At 33.7% G+C, this 18,509-nt stretch overlaps 1 long non-coding RNA gene across 1 annotated transcript in view; it reads right to left on the bottom strand.

The window, feature by feature from the left end:
• The window catches only part of LOC118977322 (uncharacterized), a 35,347-nt gene that overhangs the window by 11,495 nt on the left and 5,343 nt on the right, over positions 1-18,509 (bottom strand). The window lies entirely within an intron of this gene.

The raw sequence follows: 18,509 nt of genomic DNA, 5'->3' as shown, positions 1-18,509 counted from the left end.
TCTCTTCTTTCTAAATCCTCATGATTCATTTTAGAAATATCACTGTACATCAACAAAACCATTAGCAGGGAAAAAGAACAAAAAAAATAGTAAAGATTCAAGCCAGTACCTTAAAGTTATTTATTAGTAGATATTTCTAAGTGGTGAAATTAATGATTTTTGTCCTCTTGACTTATGCTTTTTGTATTTTCCAAATTTCTACATTGTCATGTGTTACTATTATATTTAAAATGTATTTTTAAAAGGGTGTGTGTGTGTGAGTACATAGCTGGAGGAAGTTCCTTGTTAAATTCAGTAAGGATGTGGTTGTAGGAGACTGTCTAAAATAACTGGAGCGTGCGTGAGTACTTCGAGAAAATTATTTTAGAAAAAAACCAGGACTCAGACTTAGAAGACATTGGCTTAAATCCTAGTACAATGATTTAGTAGCTGTATGACCCCAGTCACTAAACATTTCTAAGCCTCATATTTTCATCCATAAAATGGGTGGTAAGACCTTTCTACACTTAATGCCTTGAAAATTGAGGTTGCATGTTTAAAAATGTATAATATGTGGCACAGAATCAGAGCTCAGATGGCTTATAACCTGACAAATATCTAAATGCTTTTTAAAGGTAGAATTAACCAGAAAATTTAGGTTAAAATTTTCTGCACTAATTAGCATTATCTCATGCATTTGAATGTTCCATCTGTATCTGAAGTGTACCATGGTGAAAACTAAACAATGTTTTTTCTCAAAGTCTCCTCCCAAACTAGCTCCTTTTCTTATATTTATTAGTCAAATCGATGAAAAGATTTGCTATATAGATCCCTAAACTAATAACATCATTTCATTCTAACTTCTGATTTTATAATGTTCAATCTGTTCCTTATTCCAATTGAGGTTTCTTCTGAAATACTGATTTGATTCCACTCATTTTTTGCTCCTTCAGAGTTTCTTAGTCTCAGCACTATTGACATTTTGGGGCTGGGTTATTCTTTGTTGGGGGTAAGAGAGGCTTCCTGTGCACTGTAGGATGTTTAATAGCATCCCTGGCCTCTATTTTGTGACAACTAAAAGTGTCCTTAGACATTGCTAAATATCTCCTAGGAGACAAAAGTGTTCCAGTCAGAGCACCACTGTTCTATTTGGGTCATGTCCTGTAACAGCAGCGCTCTGGGATTGCGTAAGAGAGGACACTACTATACTGCTAGTAGTAATAATGACTTTTTTAATGTTTACCCCCCATTTAGTGATTGAGTTCTAAAATCTTACAGTGAGTTTCTAGGGAGTTGTACTAGAGGATACAGAATGCACAGCATTCATATCTCAGATACTCTCCAAATAGGACAGTGGTTCATGTTTGCCTTATTTAAAGGTGTTACTTATTGTTAAATAAAAAGGTCTCCCTCACCTCTAAACCTCACTCTGGAAAGAAGCATTTTTTTAATGGCCTCATTTTAAAATGTTGTCATGTTAATTGCATTCATTGTGCATTTTTCATATTTTCTTTTTGTTCGTGTACATTAGACAGACATTCATTGTAGTGTAGAAGATGCACTTTGTATTTAAAACTATCTAAACTATACCAGAATATTCACTGATGTATTCATGAAATGTTAAATAATCAAGTAGTATGTTTTTTATTGTGCAGAAAATTTTAGTAGTTTACTATAGAGTTGTGTAAGAGTGTTTTAATGATGTTTAGGTGAACTAATTGGGGTTTTACATGTTCTAAGAATACATTATTATTTTCCCATTTAAAATAATAAAATATTTGCTCTTGCTGTACAAAAAAATTACCTTTCCATGTGTTTCCGAAGTAGGTTAGATTGAAATAATTAGGAATGGTTGTAGTTACATTACTTGAACATTTATGTGTTAGACTTTGTGCTAAACATTTTATACACTTTATCTTTTTAAAATGAACTACCTCTGCAGGGATATCTGAGAATAGAGAATAGATGTGGAAGAGAGGTAGAAGATTTCATTTAAAGATTTTTCTAAAGAACTTTTGACAATCATGGCAACTTATTTTTTAAATTTTTTATTTACTGATTTTAGAGAGACAGGAGGAGAGAGAGAGAGAGAAACACTGATTTGCTGTTCCACTTATATATTATGCATTCATTGATTGATTTTTGTGTGTGCCCTGACCAGGCTTGGTATATTAGGACAATGCTCTAACCAAATGAGCTACTTGGCCAGGGTTCATTTCAAGTTGTTTTAAGAAAATACGTTCATAATTGTGGGTTTTAATTCTGAGAAGAGACAACAATCTACCCTGTTCTCATTATAAGGACAAGGTATTCCATTCTCTCACTTTTATATACTCTTCCACTCTCTGAATTCTAGATTATGTTTCAAATATTTACCATTTCATTAAAACTCTACCAGCTATATTCATTCATAGCCTCTTTTAATGAACCCTGTTGGTTTCAGTTTATACCCCCTGTGAGTTCTTGATGTTTTAAAAACAATTTGACCATTTAATCTTTTCAAAATACTCTATTTTCAAATATATATATCTCAAATCTAGATTTCTTCTTGCCTGATCTGCAGATCCTATATTTAACTATACAATGAACATCACAAGTAATTTGAGTTACAGTCACAACTATAATTCAATTATGCTAAACTGAATTCATCATGTCTCCCTCACCCAAAATCTGGTTTTTTTCCTTCTGTGTTTCCCACTTCAATAAATAGTGTCATGGTTACCTCCATTTATTGAGTCAGAATTAAAGCATGATCTATGGCTTTTCTCTCCCTTATCTCTAATCCCCAATCAATCATCAAATCATGTTGATTCTACCTCTTCAGCAGCCAGTTCCTAAACCTGTCATGTTTCCACCCTACTGCTACCGTGTTAGTTCTGACTCTCACAGTCTTTTCACTATTTTATGCAGCAATTTACCCGTTGATGTCCTAGATGGTCAACTAAGTATTAAAATAAACTGTTTATTTTTCTGAATTGATTAAAATGCTATGTGTATGCTAATATAGACAAAAGAAAATGCCTGGGGTAGCCACCAGACCATGCAGCCCCTGAGTCTGGTACCACAAGATGGCAGGAACAAGGCAGTGAGAATTGGAGAAGAGCAAGTAGGCATCAGGTTCAGGTGGGTCATGGAGGGCAGCTAAGTCTAATTACCAGGGGTTGGGACAGGAAATGCCAAAGACTGAAGTAAGACCAAGAACCATATGTATAATTTCTTAACTAAAATTTATCATTACCTGGCTTATTTTACGAGGTTCAAGTCTTCCATCAAGAGAAAGATTGAAAATTGGAATATGAAATAGAGTTGATTTTGTTGTAAAATGAGAAAGAATAAGAGAAGTCAGAGACTGGAATATGGAATAATTATTAGAGCATAAATGAGGTATAATTGACACATCATAAAATGTACATTTTTAAAGTGTACAGTTTGTTAAGTTTTCACATGCATATGTATCTGTAAAACCATCATCATGATCAGAATTGTGAATATATCCATCATTTCCAAAAGATTCCTTTCACTGCATCACAATGTCTTATTCTTAATCATCTCCAGGCAAGCACTGGTTTGCTTTCCTTTAGTATAGATTAGTTTGTAATTACTTGATCTTTTTAAATAAACATATCATATATATTCAAAATAGCATATTTTTAATATTTATTCATGCTGTAGGTATCAGCATTTTCCTTACATTATTTCCTGAATAGTATTCCATTATATCTACATAATAAATTTATTTATTCATTTACTTATTTGAATTATTCCTAGATTTTTACTATTACAAATAATGCTGCCATGAACATCTCTATAAAAATCTTTGTATAAACATATACTTTCTTTCCCCTGTGTGAGGTATAAATACTTAGGAATGAATAAAATGTTTGGGTAACATTATGGTGCATGTTTAGCTTCTTAAAATACTGCCTGTTTTCAAAATGATTGTTCCAGTCTTCTGCATCCTTACCAACACTTGGCGTTACTGGTCTTTTTAATTCTATACATTTTAATGAGTACGCAGTGGTATCCTATTATAATTTTAACTTAGATATCTCTAATGGCTAATGATGCTTAGCACATTTTCACATTTATTTGCCATTTTAATATCTACTTTCATGAATTATCTGTTCAAATAATTTTCCAATTTTTAAAAATTATTTTGTTTTCTTATATATGAACTTTGACAGTTCTTTATATGTTTAGGACACAGTTCCATTATTAGATATAGATTTTGCAAATATCTTGTTCTTCCCAGTGGTGACTTATTTTTTCATTCTCTAAACAGATATTTTGATGAAAAGAAGGTTCTAATGGTAATAAAGTACTTTTTAAAAAATAGGTCATGCTTTTAACTATCTAAGAATTCTTTGCCAAACCCAAGTTTACAAAGATTTTCTCCTGTTTTCTTTATCAAGTTTCTTAAGAATAAGTCTATTATCCACTTGGAGATAATTTTAATATAAGGATTAAAGATTTGGGTTTTGTTTTGTTTGTTTTTGCTTTCTTTGTACATGTCTATCTGTGTGTTTGTGCATGGAAATAAAACTGTTCCAGCATCATTTGCTGAAAAACTTAAACAAATAAAATAGAACAAGAACCAAAATAGTAGTGACTCTTGAAACCACCCAAGGTAACTGACACAGAAACCAGGAAGTAGTAATGCAGGGATTTGTAGAATTCTGCAAAATATCTCATTTCTCATTTAGTCCATTTCTGACACTCCAGGTACATACTTCCTGGTTCTCATGCAATGGCATCCTAAATGGTGTTGTGGCATCTTTCTTGGCATACATGGTATCAAGTAAGGTAAGAGTATTTCAGTCGTGTACCAAAGTAGGAGATTATTGGATTGAACCAAAAGTGGTCAGCAGAAGGGAATATCTGAATTAGTGGTTTGGGAAAAATGTACAATTTATGTCTAATTGTATATCTTCTGTATCTCCATAACTCAATTTAATTTTAGGATGTCTTTGGCAGAAAACCTTGCCTTTACCCCATATCTATCTGTTGCTCCTTGTAATGTTTGCTTATTCTGTAGAATAATTTTGCTTACTTTGGAAGAAGATTCTGTATAATTTGTTCTTGCCACTTTTTATTGTATTAGACAAAGAATTGATATGATATGTCGGTCTTTGGATAGAATAATAAACAACACATAAAAATAATTAGTTACAGGTAAATAATATGTATAGCAAAAGATGTCATTTTAGGTAAAGTAAATACATGGAGATATGAATATTCTTAAATAATCCAAAACCTTTCCTTGGACATAGACTAAAATAACATTTTGGTTTTTAATCAACATCAATTTCTTGCAAATAATTCTTAGACTCTGAGTTAAAAAACTACTTTTGCTTAATTTTATATTTTGCAAAACTTGTAGTAAAAATAGATAAAATGATTTATTGTCTGCCCAAACATTAAAAAAAATTGAGATCATCATATCCTTGAATAACTGATTAGTTAAAGCAGCACACAAAGTAGAATTTGGAAAGGGTATTGATTTTTCTAATTTTTACAAATTTAATCTGATACAGGCAATAAAAAAATGGAGATTTGTGTGGTCTGTTTAGTTCTTCACTTTGAAATGTTAAGTACTTTTATTTCTTTGTTCTAACTATAGTCCCTAACTGATTTCGTGGGTTTGATTGTCTTCAGGGGTAACTCTGATTTCTCTTTCTAAAGATGAAGAATTATGGAATGGATTAAATGGAATTCTGTATAGTTAAGAGTAATTAATAATGATTATAATAGCCATTAATTAATAAATCCAATCTAATTGTAATTACTTACAATAGTGAATTAAAAAATGACTTTATGTTAATGGATCAATGAGAGAAAAAAGAGGGTCTTTAAGTTTGTAGGAGTGGGTAGGAAAGTTATTAGGAGATAGAGGATAGGTCTCATTAACGATATCATCTAAATGGCTCATCCATAAACATTTTTCACATATCTCCTGAGAAGACAAGATTTTTTTTCTGATAAGACCCTCCATGTTCAAATGTTCAAGGCTGACAAGATCTGCCAGTATTTCCACCAGATTCCATGATAAAACATCACGAAGAGCAGTTCTTTGACTCTGCGTAATGATCTGATTTCCTGTGAGCTGAAAAGGTGCCTATCTGACAAACCAGCTGGTTATGTCCGGACCTAAAAAGATGAAGGGTCTGAATTGACCAATAGGTACCTGGTTGACATTGCTATACCATATCAGTTTCTAGTCTTCTGTTGTTTCCAGTAAAGCCGTCTCTCATTTTTATCATACTTTGTTGTTTGCAAAGTGATTTCACATGTATTAGCACAGTGGGCCCTAAAGAAAATGCAGTGAAATGAGTAGGACAGATAAAAAAACATAGATATCCAGAATGTGGTCATATAGTATCATAAGTAGGATGCCAATTTTGATCTCCTTTCAGGTGAGGAGTGCAGGAAGGATAAGAAGTTGAGTGATATCTTCTTGACAACAGGAAGTCACAGCTGAACCAAGAGATGATTCCACAGAGAATAAACCAGCTTTTTCAGGGATCTTTATCTCCGTACCAGAAAACCCTTTGGATTTTTCTGGCAATAGTCCCTGGTTCCAGGACCTTAAGTACAGGGTTTTCCCTCTGTGTATTGACTTACAAACAGCTTATATGGACCCCTTCCCCAATAGTTTGGAGGGAAAGGAGGTGTTCTCATTTCACTAGGTTATCTAGAACATCAGAACTCAGGTGAAGGGGAGGGTCAGTGGTGGGACCTCTTAAGAACCTTTAAAATTCCTTTCTCACTAAATTGGTCCTGGTTAAAGCAACAATCCTGGGCTAAGAGCCAAAGGAAAACAATCTCACAGACACTGTAGAAAGAGGTAGTTAATAATGTATTTAGAGAGCTCTTTTAACCTTAAACACAGTCAAGAAGTAGGGAAGGATCTTGCCTAAAGATCTTCAAGGTTAACACAATGTCTTGGTCACTAACATTAACAAAAGCAGGAAAAAAATATTCATTGGCTAAATAGTGAAGTGAGAGAAGAGAAGGAAAGAGGGAGGAAAAAAGTGGAAAACAACTGGAGACATGGTCAAAGTATAAAGTTCAACTTCTCTTTTTTTTCATTTTTTAAAATTTTTTATTTTTATTTAATTCTTGTTCAAGTACAGTTTTCTAAAAAATATCTGGAAAAATTATAATCACAGCTATTATATATAGTTGAAAAACTCAGGAGTTAGCTATATACCAATAAAAGACATGCTACAACTTTATATCTAAGATCAGTGGCACATTTTTCTTTCTACTAACCTTACTTTAGAAATCTAACTATGAGACATGAAGAGTAATCCTAGCAAAAAGGACATTTTAAAGAACTAAAAAGTACCTAAGTCTCTAAATAAAAATGCTTTCATTGACACATTTTAAATGTTATACCTCTAAAATCAAAATTTAAAAATATAAGAAAATAAAAAAGTTTGCATTTCAGATCATGTAAAACACATGTATTTTCTTCATCGAGAAATACATTCTACTTAATAGATTTTGGTTTCAATTTAATTGACACATTTTTTATAAACCCAAAGTTTTAAGTGCGTTCTTTTAGTAAAATATCAACACATACATTTAATTTGCTTCCAGTCTTTTTTCCATATGTTTGTTGACTTTCAGTGTGGCCCTTATGGTTCTTAAAAATTAGGTAGAGGTAGATTTTTTTCAGTGTCCCTGAGATGAGCAGTGGTCTAACTCAAGTTATACAGCTGAAATTTTATTTGTAAATAAATAAACACACATTTGCTATAATAAAAATAGAACAATAAAAATAACCACCTGGAATTATGTCAATCCTTTACTCTGTACCACACAAGGCACTTTAATAGGTGACTCAATTAGTCATCTTCCAATTCAGAATAGAGTTGCAATATGATGATTTTGTACTTTATTGTGTATTTTAATAAATTTTTACTAAAGTGGATTGCAACTGATCATCTTACATAGTGATATCTACCTAAAACGAGCAATTTCAGGTAATTTCTGTTATTTTACTCAAAATGTCCCCCAATTCACCTCCCTACTCCATTTTTATCACACACGGTAGTAAAGAAAGGGAAGGGAAATCTTCAAAGATGTTATGACAAAACACACAATTGCAAAATTGAAATGCTTGTTGGATGAATCCCATTATCTCTAGAAGAAGGTACTTTCAGTTTACCTCTACCTCACAACATCGTCTGGTAGTTTTCTGACATTGGTTTAGTCGCCTGCCCGAAACCATCCAGTTTGCAGCATTGCTGAAGCTGAAGATGGAATCTAAAGCTTGTGATGCTCATCTCATTCAGGACCGTATCAATTTTTAACAGGGAAGAATAAAAAATGATTTTGAGTTAAACCAGGGATCAGCCAGGGGATAAAAGGGCAATCTCAATTTCCAAATTCTTAATGGTCAGCTGTACATAATCTCAGTTACCTAGATAATTTTGAAACTTACTGACTAATTTTTTTGTTATAGTCTAGCACCCTTTTTAATTGGTAGCAGTATCCATTTTTCATTGGTCTGTTTGTTTTTAATACCTCTATTGAGGTAAAAATTAATATTTCTTATTTAACTATAATTTTTTAAAGTTTTTTATACATATACATCTGTGAAACCATCACCATGATCAAGATAATGAATGTATCCATCACCTTCAGAAGTTTTCTCATGCTTCTTTGTAATTCCTGCCTCTTGACCCTTCCCCCAGACCATTACCGGTCTGCTTTCTGTCACTATAGATTAGTTTGAACTTCCTAGACTATTATATAAATGATTTATACTCTTTTTTTGGCCTACCTTCTTTCGCTCTGCATAATTATGTTGAGATTAGTCCATATTGTAAAGCATGTCAATGTTTCATTTGTGTGTGATGCTGAATAGCATTCCATCATTTGAACATACCACAGTTTACTTACCTACTCACTTGTTGATGAACTATTGTCTAAACTGGTAGGGTTATTGGAGCTGTGCAGGGTTGGGCTTTAGACAGATGTGCAATTATGATTGCATTTTGCCTCTTTTTTAAAGCCTGCTTAGCAGTTCATCATAATGTAACTCTTAAAAGAAGTTATTTAGATTTCAAAAATGACAAAACACCAGCATTTCAGGATGAGTAGGCTATATTATACTTCTCAAAACAATTTAGCCCGTGCCTATTTATTAAAGCTATTGGTCACATCAGTCAGTCAACAAGATGTTTGAGTCACCAGAATAATCAAGTTAGAAAAAGTGGCTTTCATTTTTATTGTATAATTCTGAGAGGTGTTTTAAAATTTAAGAGTATTTTTTATTTGAAAAATCCATTGATGTTATTCTTTTGATTGGTTGAAGGGTATAGGACCAAAATGGGGCAGATTTCTGATTTCATTGATGAGCACTGTAGAGAAATCCTCATCTTTCACAGGTATACCATTATTAATACCCAATCCTCTAGTCCCTTTTCATGCAGAACTCCCACTGGGAGTACCATATGAAAAAGAAATGTAGGATGAGACCCGATTATTATAATTCACAAGACTAATTATGACTTTGAGTTTGCCTGGATAAGCTAATTCTTCCTGCACCCTGGGATCAGTAAGCACGAAAGTAGTCTCGCAAGGATTTCACTGCATTTGACATTACACATATTTATAAATAAATCCAGAGACATTAAATGGCAGTTCAGCTCCCCAGTATTTTCTTTGTGTTTTGTTTTTAAAATTATAAAAATTTGAACTGAGACAATGCCACAGGTGTAGCTTCACTAAAAAATAAGGCACACACTAACTCCGTATTTTTTGGCCCTGACTCATTTGTTTTAAATAGAGTATTTACTCTTATTGGCATCGCTGGTTAAATAAGACTACAGAGGGACATGGGAAAGCAGGATTAAAGGGAACTTGAAAGAAAAGAAAACGACAGATAAATAGGAGTTGGAAGGAAAAGAGAGAACTGGAAGGCCTAGTGTGAGATGAAAGGCTAGCAGGAGGGGCTTTTTAACTTTCATTTTTATTGGTGGAGAACTTTGTGAGTAACATGAAGTGATTAGATATTCTTGAATGATTTGAAATCTGTGTTTGATTTTTTTTGGTGTGGCCCATCTCACAAACACTGATTCCAGAGTTTTCTATGATGCCACTATCAACAAATCCACCCCCCCCCCCCCGCCCGTGGCCTTTTTTATCCAGTCACCCATTGTACAACTATCTGAGAAGGAGTCCCTTTGTATACTGAGGAATTTCCATGTTGTGAGGTTCCTTGTCTTCAGATGCCTCCAGTTTTCTGCTTCAGTCAGAACATTCACACAGCAATCAGAAAAGAAAACTCAAAGCAATATTGACTTTTGTGCCTTTTACAAAGAATTAGGGCTGTGTGCTCCTACTAGTATAGCAATATATTATATAAGGTCAATACCCCTTTTCACGCACCTCTAATACAGCAGCATTTGATGAAGATGCATTCAGCAAACACTGAATCACTCTAGTAGACGTATACAAACAAGTAATTATTGCTAGTTGTGTAAAAATATTTATGCAGTTGTGTGATGAAAACCAGCTTTTAACTGGTTTAAAGGAGAAATTCTACCCCCCAAAAGTAGAAGAGCTAAATGTGGTGCTCTGGAAAATGAGCCATGCTATAAAACTTCCTAATGCAGCTGTCTCATCTAGAAGAGGCACCATACTTTTTTTTAATAACAGTGCATTGCAACTGGATGTAATACAGTATGCTCGTGTACAAGGCACATATAATTACTGCTATTTTCTGTTGACTTTTCTGCCAAAGTGATCATTTTCTCTATTATCAATTTATCTAATATTTTAGCAAGAATACCCCTTATTGTCACTTAATGCTTGCCAGGTAGTCCTTGATTATGATTCAATAGACACCTAGGATCACTTGAGCAGTTCTTATTTGGAGTCAGCTATTACAATCATAAATGTTACTGCATATTCCCTGTGTCCAAGATACATAATAGTTTTCCCTATTTAGAATAGGGAAAAAAGCTAACAGAGCTTTATTTGTAATGCAGCATATTTTTCTTTACATTATATAGGACACCAATGATATGTACATTCCTACAGAAGGTACTTATCTTAAATATCCACAGTGAGTTCCTTCTGCCCTGACAAATACCTAGACCCCACTGAAACCAAGAGGATTTTGTTTCCTTATTGCTAAGATGGGTGTTCTGGGCCCTTTAACTAAATCCACCACTATGAATGAACTTAGAGCAGAAACAGCAAGTACAGCTACATTTAGGCTTCTATCAGCATTTCCACTGAACACATTTTAAAACTGCATTTAAGTAATGTGGAGGTTATGACATGAAGTGACAAAACCCAAGCATGTGAGCTGGATGAAACTATCTTTAGCCAGGCTTCCTGGACCAATGCAGTGAAGTATATGAGCTAAAGAAAGAGGTTCGGTTTTGCCTCTGAATTTTCTGGAAGAGTGAAGGCTCTTTGTAAAGTCTCAATATTAAGCACATCTTATCTTTACACCATAATGGCCTCTGTGGCCAGCATACAAGCCCATGAAGCTTGAGGAAGTTTCCATCTTAATCCTTTCAATCGCATCTTCTGCTTCCTCCCGCCGCCCACAGTTGCTTACTAGACTCCATACCACCCCAGAATGAAAAGAACAAGACATCCTTTGAGGCAATTTCTATGTAACTTTTCTGAGCAAAGCTCTGAGATTAGTTTAGTAATGAGGGGCTGCAAAAGAAATGGTTAAGACAGAACCCTTAAATATTTATTTTATAATATGATGACTGACACAAACTAATGACAAATACATCTATGTTTAGTGTATCTGTATACATATACTCTAGTAAAATATAGAAATCTTGGTGCATATACCCAGGGCTTTATATTCATTTTAGCTTAGTTATTATTGCTAATATCTTTGAGACACATCAGTTGTAAATCTATTTTTGTCTCTTCATTTCCTAATCAGTTCTAGAGCTTGATAGTAAATACACATATTAATGTGATACCTTGCATGTCATTAATAATAAATTATTATATACCATATTCTAAATGTTTTACTAGGCTATTTTTCTCAACAATTTAATGATGTAGTATAACCAGATATGAATTTTCAAATTTTATGTATTGGGGGTTTTAGTAGATATTAAATATTACCAAATATTTTTCTATTTTGCAAGTTATTTTAAGAAGTAAAGTTTTCTTTTAAAAGTTGGAAAATATTTGTTGTTAATCTGATTAATTATTTTGTCTTAAAGAATTTAAGTGAGTATTCTGGTTATAAATATTAATAATGGCTCTTTTTTAAAAGTAGACCTACTCCTTTGGGAGAAGAGGTTTTAAATATAATGTTAAGATTAGTGTGATTAAGTACTTTAAATTCTTAAATTCATTTTAACCACTGCTAACGAGTCTAAGTTGAATGCTTTAAAAGGTCTTCTAAAACCATTGTCAGTTTTATTTTGTAAAATCTGCTTCAAAAATTAGTCTGCCATTGTGAATGAATTGTGTTTAATAGAGAGATGAAAAGTGGGGGGAGGAGAGATTCAGGAGCAGAAAAATGTCAAGTGAATCAATATGATTAATTAAATTAAATGTGGATTTATAAAACTTGTATTCATTATATACACAATATATTCATGGTGACATTTAAAACATATTTTGAAAATCCCTAAATAAAGCCCCAAGAACATGAAGACATTTTTGAACTTCAAGAAATTTTTTTAAAACTTCACGTAATAAAATTATGTAGCTTTACTGTCAGCCACTATATGCCAATAGTTTTTTGGCAGAAAAACAGAAACAATTTTATTTGTAAAGTTTTAAAGAAAATTATATGTATTTTTGCTACTTTCTGAGATGCTTATCCTTAAGCCAATAGAAAATCTTGACTCACAATGTTACATAGTTTTTCTTATTTCAAATATGTACCAATTTTTATATTAATCCCATTAAGTTTACCACTCTCTATGCTGTTCTTTCACTGGATAATTAAATTATTAAACTTAACAGGTCAAATATTTATAAAAACAAAAGTTAATTTTTATAAGTTGTGAAATATGTAGAAGAAAGGAATTGGTTCTGAGGCTTCTGAAATACATTGGTTTCTTTAAATTCAAATAATACAGATAAAAGTGATAACTTAAACCCCCTGTAGAATAACATTTATGAATGATAAAAATGACAACAGGATCTTTCATGTGGCACAACACCTAAGATAAGACATTTGGAAGAGTATTCAGACACTACTTAATGGTGCGATTTCTGTGCGAGTCAATTTAACTTAAGAAAAGTAATAGTTTTTAGGTATTAATTCTGTGTTGTTTATGATTGCTTCCTCACAAAAGTCTATTAATGTTCGCAGGTTTTTCCTCAATTCTGTGTATTTCATGTTGGTATAAAGCCCTTTATTTCTGCTTTCATGAGAAGTATATTATATTGCTTTCATGAAAATTTAGTCATAGCTCAAGCTATCTTAACAAATGACAACTTTTTCCCCTGTAAAGTGTTTCTAAGATAAAGATTTTACATCACAGCGAAAAAATGAAGAAAAATTGAAAGAATACTTTATTTCCTTCGGTAGCCTGCTATTGATGATCAAACACAAGGAAACAAGTGTAATTGGTAAAACAAACCCCAAAGGAAGTTTCAAGTATCTCAAATAGGAGGATATTCTTAGTTGTAAATAGCTCAATTTTATTTCCAGAATTTAAAATACGTATCTCCCCCAATCTTGCTTCCAATTTTAATGCTCAGCTTTATCAAAGTAAACAATCGGTTGTTAAAATAGAAAATCCAGCTAGGTTTGAAGGCTGCTGCCACTTTCCTTTTCCTTAGCACTAGTCGATGCCAATAGCTTTTGGAAAAGGGAAGAAAGAAAGGTCTGGTCCTGTGCTGTGTGGAAAGTGAAGGGGCAGAGGGGCATCACTTCAATCTCCCGGCTCTGGTCATTCTGCCTCTCAAATATCTAGAGAAAAGAGATGCTCTTCATTCACAAAACAAAACAAGAAAATCTCTATAATTATTTTTGGCTCAGATCCATTGAAATTCATTCTCCTGGAAGCGTCTCTGTTTTAGATTAAAACAATGCGTGGAATATTCATTCTCGGCTCTGTCTTTCATTCTTTCTCACTCACTAACCCTGCATGCCACCCACTCCCAACCCGGGCTCCCCGGCCTCCTCCCCCACTGCCCAACCCCTGCCCCATTTTTCCCTTGCTTTCTCTTATTTCTCAGTCTTGGTTTCTTTTGCTCGCTGTTTCAGCCTTTGATTGTATTTTTTTTCTCAATCATACCAAAGTTAGGCCTCAAAGGTTGTTAACACCGACCTACAAGTGCCTACTCAAGGTCTCCATGTTCGAGATCGGTCATTCAAGTTCCACACCCTTTCCCAACCAGGGAATTTCCCCAATTCTGTGTCACTGATCATATCTTGTCAATGTTGATTTGTGATCTGATGTTTCCAACTGAAAAATATATCATAGTCTTATCCTGTTCAGTAAAATTGAGGACAAAATTTACTTTTTCTTTCCTCTAGCTCTCTCTTCAATACTCAATCCTCAAAGACACATAAAATCTTCATTGTCCACAGTAGGTGGTGGTTGTTGAATTCCAGGTATAAAGCATGGAAAATTATTATTTGAAATATAAAAATTCTTTATTTAGTCCCTAAAAAAATTTAGTGCACAAAACCAGAATCTAACTATTAATTTTTTTTCTATCACTAACTTTAACTTTGATTTTTTTTCTCCTAAAGGGCAAAACTTTTAATCATTTTTTAAGGCAAAAAAAAAAAAAATCAGCAAATGNTAGGTGGTGGTTGTTGAATTCCAGGTATAAAGCATGGAAAATTATTATTTGAAATATAAAAATTCTTTATTTAGTCCCTAAAAAAATTTAGTGCACAAAACCAGAATCTAACTATTAATTTTTTTTCTATCACTAACTTTAACTTTGATTTTTTTTTCTCCTAAAGGGCAAAACTTTTAATCATTTTTTAAGGCAAAAAAAAAAAAATCAGCAAATGGAGAGTAGAATTCCTGCTCCAAATAGCTTGTGTATGTATTAACAAAAGTTCCTGTGCTCTGAAACATGGGATTCTCTTTCTTGAAACAATGGGTCCCTTTGGCCTCCTACTATAAGGCAAGAATTTTATTTATAATGACTTAACATTTTGTGGGATTACAATTTTTATATTATTTAATTCTTAGTAACTTAGACAAAATTGCTGATAAACCATTTGTAGAAAGAGGAAGATCTGATACCTACTTTCATTAGCATTAATGTTTTTCTATTTCTCACTTTCTAATTGGAATAATTGATTTGTGCTCATTTTAGACTTTTGGTTGTTAGGAGAGGCATCCAACCTTAGTACTTATCACCCGTGGAGTGTGCATCCTGTCTAGGGGTGCATCCCTGCTCCTTTGAACAGTGAGTGTTTTGTGTGGACACAGTCATCACATATAAGTAAGTCCTACTCTTCCTGCCACTATCTTAATCAACAAAACAAAATCCTGACTGTTGCTTAGATAGGAAATGTGTCTGAGATTTTCTATCTGCCCAATAACACTACAGTAATCTCGCAAGCATGTATTTAAAAGAGTTTGGGAATCTACTTCTAAGACCTCACAAGAACCTTGATTACTGAACTCTATTTGGTTTACCAAATAAAGGGAAAGGGGAAAAAAGGAAACCCACACACACTGCCATTAATTACACTGTAAACATTTAATAAATATTCTTTCTTTCCATCCTTTGCCCTTTTCAAAAGGAAAGGTGGTAATTTACATGCATTATGCTGTTTCCTCTCATTGTTTTATTTCTTTTCTTTCTGGATTCCTTTCCCTTGTGTAAAAAAGAGGTGGACATGTATGAGAAGATAGAAATGTTTACTTAGTGCATTTTTTTATATAGAAAAACAACCTAGGCACCTTCTACTTTGTCTTTATGACCTTTGTTAAACCACTTATGGAAGCTGCATTTTAATTACTAAATATCGTAAAGGGAATACAGTAAGAATACACAACCTGTGATTCTGAGCCAATGAAAGGAAGTTTAATCGCAATGTATGGTTGCTGGAATGGTTATGTTTGATATCCATATGCATGTTCAACTCACACATTCAGGCAGTGCAATAAAGCAGGAAAAAAACAGCTGATACACAAAAGGGACCGTCTAGACAGTACCCCATCAGTCTGGCTAAATTTGGTGCTGGCATTCCCAATGGGATTGTAATATAATTGTTCTGGTGTCTGCGTTCATTCCCCCTGTCAAACACCATTCCAAATATACATCCTTCTGCCCAGACCCTTTTAATTCCATAAATACAAAGCCCAAACTGTGCCATGCTAGTGGAGGTTGTTAGGTGGCCCAAACCCAAGGAAACACCATAATGTAGCAAAATCACGTTGTTTAATTCCTTAAAAAGAAAGGTTCCCCTGTTACTTCCCAACTTCAAATAGAATTAATTCCATTTAGCTTTTAATAATTTAAATTAGAACATGGAAACATTTAAAACATGAATATAAATAACATTGAAATATTGAGCATTTTACATGAAAGTAAATAAGCCTTTTTACCCCTTTAAATTTATTAACCTCTGTTAGAAAATTAACAGAAATCAGGAATGTGAAAGTGTAATGATGGACATGGATCGTAAATTCTAATGAAGAGAAAAGGCTAATGAAAAAATATTAAGCAAAAGCATTGAAAATATGCAAATTGTGTATTTTTTCTTTCTTGGGTTTAAAAATGATATTTTTTCTCTTTAAACATCTTTGTAAATAAAATCTCTGTTAATGTATATAGGGATGATTTCATATATCTGACTTTTTAAAAGAGAAACCAGAAATATTTATCCACTGATTTGCAGTAACTGTCAATTAATATTTTTAAAATATTCTGGCTTAAGACATCAAGAAAATGAAAAGCACTACTTACAGAACAAAGTACACTTAAAAGTCTATCATTAAAATAAATAATGCACAGATTGATGACAAAAATGCTTATAATCTAAAAACTTGTACAACACTGAATTTAAAGCTCTCAGATTCCTTTTAAAAAAAGAAAAAAAAAATCAGATTTGAGGACCCCCATATAAAATAATAACCAGATACACTTATTTTATTTTCTGTTCCAAAGTGTCATTCTGGGCATTGTTTGGTTATTAAAATTGATCAGGAAACCTATTTTTTAAATGCTTTTCTTAACTCCAAGAAAAATATCTTGGGAAAGTGATTGGGTTATTTGTTTTGCCTTATTAATCGTGGGTCTATATTGGTACGTTCTATATTGGAAGCAAATAATCCTTTCCTTGATCCTGTACACAGAAATTTGTCTCCCATCTCTCAGCAGTTTTTAGATACTAGATCAGGATTCCAACTGAGTGAAGAAACTGGCCCCACCCCCATCATGGACCACTCTGACTAGAGCAAATCCAAAGAAAATACTTCAGGCACTAGATCCTGGCTTTATCCAACTTCAGGAGACTGAGAGACAAGCACACCAACCAAACCAGGGCACCTCAGAAATGGCTGTTCCAGGAAGAAGCTAGACACAGGGCCTCACTCACATAAAGACAGAGCGAGGGTTACACAGAAAATCGCCACCAGAGCCATCAGGAAGTGTTCGAATGCGTTGTCCAGATGTCTTAAAATCTTCACGTGTAAATGAAGGATAAAAGATCATAGCTGTCTACAATTCTCAAGTGGCAAAATGAGATTGAGAGATTGTAGCCTTCCATTTTTATTTTTTAAAAATAGTAATGTCATTTTTCCCTTCTTTGTGTGAGATTTTCTTCAGACTTTGCACATGGATATGAGAAACACAGTCATTAATAAAAGACAACATAATGATATTTGAGCGGTGTCTGCCTGCAGCTGGGTGGTTTGCTCATGATTGTTTTTTATTCACTTTATTTTTTTTTTTACAATATGTACTGGTAGAAAGTGAAAGAAAGGCACGCTGTAGGCCTATTTGAGATAAAACGGTGTAGCAAAATCTGAGTTTTATTCTTGGTTTTCAAACTATTGAATAATATCCTATGAGACCTCTTAGGTCTTAACTGGATTAAAATGAATATATTCGTGCTCTGGCTCTTTTCAGCTAACTCATGTGCATGTGAATTGATGGTGTGTGAGGGAGCGGGTGAGAGCAAGTGTATGTGACATTGGGAAAGGATGCAGGCTCCAGGCTCAGGGTGGCTGTGTGAAGGAGCTTGCACAACAGTGTAGGCTGCCTCCAAAGAGTGAGCAAAATGAAAATTAGCAGGCCTTGGGGTCTGGTGTGTTTTATTGGGAGCAGAAGAGAAGCTTAGTTGGGAGATGAGGAGGGAGGAGAAGGGTGGTGGGGAAGGGAGGGTGGAGAATGGGGTGTGGCGTGTGTGTGTGTGTGTGTGTGTGTGTGTGTGTGTGTGTGTTGGCTCCGAGGTTTCAGTTATGGCTGAGCCTCTGGTTTTTGTTTTGTCGGTTCCTGGTGTAAATAGGCTGGAATTTCAGGTTCAGGTTGGAGTGCATGCAAAGCGACCTGGGTTGGAGTTTCTTTTTCTGGCCCTTCACTATGGCTGCTGCTCA

Source organism: Sturnira hondurensis, unplaced genomic scaffold (genome assembly GCF_014824575.4).
Source record: "Sturnira hondurensis isolate 20B ecotype Veracruz unplaced genomic scaffold, ASM1482457v3 Scaffold0021354, whole genome shotgun sequence".
NCBI classification, from domain to species: Eukaryota; Metazoa; Chordata; class Mammalia; order Chiroptera; family Phyllostomidae; genus Sturnira; species Sturnira hondurensis.
The sequence above is the reverse complement of the archived record's forward strand: the minus strand, read 5'-3'. Positions and strand labels throughout refer to the sequence as shown.